This window comes from Penaeus vannamei, chromosome 9 (assembly GCF_042767895.1).
Source record: "Penaeus vannamei isolate JL-2024 chromosome 9, ASM4276789v1, whole genome shotgun sequence".
Classification (NCBI taxonomy): Eukaryota; Metazoa; Arthropoda; class Malacostraca; order Decapoda; family Penaeidae; genus Penaeus; species Penaeus vannamei.
The window spans coordinates 31,314,772-31,317,271 of NC_091557.1; the positions used below are offsets into that span (position 1 = coordinate 31,314,772).

General features: G+C 38.4%; 1 protein-coding gene across 1 annotated transcript in view; it reads left to right on the top strand.

Annotated features, from left to right (window-relative positions):
- Positions 1-2,500, top strand: part of Prp8 (pre-mRNA processing factor 8) — a 15,516-nt gene that overhangs the window by 1,398 nt on the left and 11,618 nt on the right. The gene's annotated exons all lie outside the window — the stretch shown is intronic.

Sequence of the window (2,500 nt, forward strand, 5' to 3'; positions counted from 1 at the left end):
ATTTCATAAAGTAGAGTTGCTTATGTCAGAATGTTTCGTATGATCTAACAATATTTTTCTTTGCAGCTACATCATAGAATGTATATAGGCTTTATAAATGTATATATGAGACCAATATATATGATATAAGCCTTTCTTGAAGTCACTAAAGTATCCTTGGTGTAGCTCACAGGTTTGCTTATAATGGACAGAGATATTAACAAAACAACAAAGGGAGGTGAAGAGAAGCACTCAGAGTGATTTTGCCAAAGGCTTTTGCTCATTGGTACTTTTTCTGGGCCAGTGTCCAATATGCTGTGAAAAAGAAAAGAATCAGATGTTTCCCTTCTCTTTCCCCTAATGTTTTGCTAACAACTTGAATCCTACACTAGGTTTTAGATGTGTATACGTGATAAGAAGTGAAAAAAACTAAAACTGACTTGACAAATTATCGCCCCATCTCCCTCACATCGATTGTTGCAAAAAAAAATTAACATATACAGAAACACATAATCAATCACATTGATACCCCCAACATCCGTACAGGCACACAACACGGTTTTCGGCCCAAACGATCATGTGAGACCCAATTAATCACCACCCATCATGACATTACCCGACAACTTGACAGACACGACACTAAACAAGTTGCTGCCATACTGCTTGACTTTGCCAAAGCTTTCGACAAAGTTCCTCACAAAAGACTATCATTTAAATTACGACAATATATGGTCATAAGACCAATTTTTCACTGGATCACTGCTATCTTGACGTGTAGGGTCCTACGTGTCGTACTCGACGGTGTATCCTCTAATCCTGTCTCTGTCTCTTCTGGTGTCCCGCAAGGCACCGTTCTTGGCCCTCTTCTCTCCCTTCCGTACATAAACAACCATCCACTTTTGACACCTAACTCTTTTGCTAGACTTTTTGCTGATGACAGTCTTTTGTTTCGACCCAGTGAAACTGAAGACAACTGCAGACTCCTCCAGCAAGACATAGATGCTCTAGAACAGTGAGAAAGATCATGGCAAATGTCTTTCAGACCAGGCAAATGTAAAATTCTCCACTTCACCAGATCTCAAACCCCAATACACTACACTTACACACTACACAACCAACAACTAACACCTACATTATCATATAGATACCTCGGTATTCACCTTACCAACAACCTTATTTTCAGCACACATTGACTTCGCCATCAACAAAGGAAACAGAACACTGGGGTTTTTGAAGAGGAACCTACACAACTGTATACCCAACATCAAACGCATTATATTAAATGCTGCACACACATGCAACACAAGGAACTCGCACACAAGAAAAATTAATTACATACCACACCAACACTGACTCTTCCAAGCACGCCTTCTTCCCACGCACCATATGCGACTGGAACAGGCTCCCCCAACATATCACTGAAACAAAAACGCTCAATGCTTTCACCAACAAACTAGACAAATACTTAACACTACAAGTACCTTCTCACACACCAACACTAACACTTAATTCTTAATCATTTCCCTGGCCCTAGCATCCAACCACAAATTTGTGTGCTATGTGCTTATTTAGCGCCCTATGCATTATTATTGAGACTGAGATTTGCCTTTTACACTTCAACAAAAGCCAACAGACCTTCATGCCTATATTCTACAAGAAAAAACCTAGATTAGTTGACTTGTTACTTGTTTAATGGCATATTACCAGGGTTGTATACAAGATCTGTCTCTCTTGAGAATATACATGGTGGAGATTTGTTGTCATTTTGCCAGTGCCACCCAACAAGTGTACAGGTCTGCAGGTTATATTTGATAAATAGTTATAGACTTACCTTCACTTTCTGCAGCTTAATTTGTACTGCAAAATGTGTTTTTTTCTTTCATCTAACTTACTTTCTTTCTTTAAGGGCAGTAGCTTAGTTTTTCGCTATCTCTGCCCATAGTCTTCATTTTGAGATTTACTAATAAATATCAATAATGATTTTTCTTTCATTAGTATTATGCTTCGTCCAAATCCAGTTTAAAATCTGTTGTGTTCTCCATTCATGCCTTAACTCTGAAATCTGATGATAGTGGCTCCTTGTTAAGCAGTTGCATCAGCAAAGACCAAAAGTTTCCACCATTTATATTTTATGGAGACAGAACTTAGCAGGGAGACCAGCAAACTGTCTTGTTTAATATGAAAGGTTTATGCTTAACCCAATGCTGATGAAAGTTTCATATGCTAAATATCATGTACGGTCAGTTGCCTAGAGGAAAAATAGAAGCATAGGAAGCCTAATTTTCCCACCATCTAGGAGTCTGGCTGAAGCATGAACATTTATCCAGCAAACTGTCTTGTTTAATATGAAAGGTTTTTGCATAACCCAATGCTGATGAAAGCTTCACATGCTAAATATCATGTACAGTCAGTGGCGTAGAGGAAAAATAGAAGCATAGGAAGCATAATTTTCCCACTCTCTAGGAGTCTGGCTGAAGCTTGAACATTTATCAAGTGAACAAAATGATTTCAAGCTTGTTTA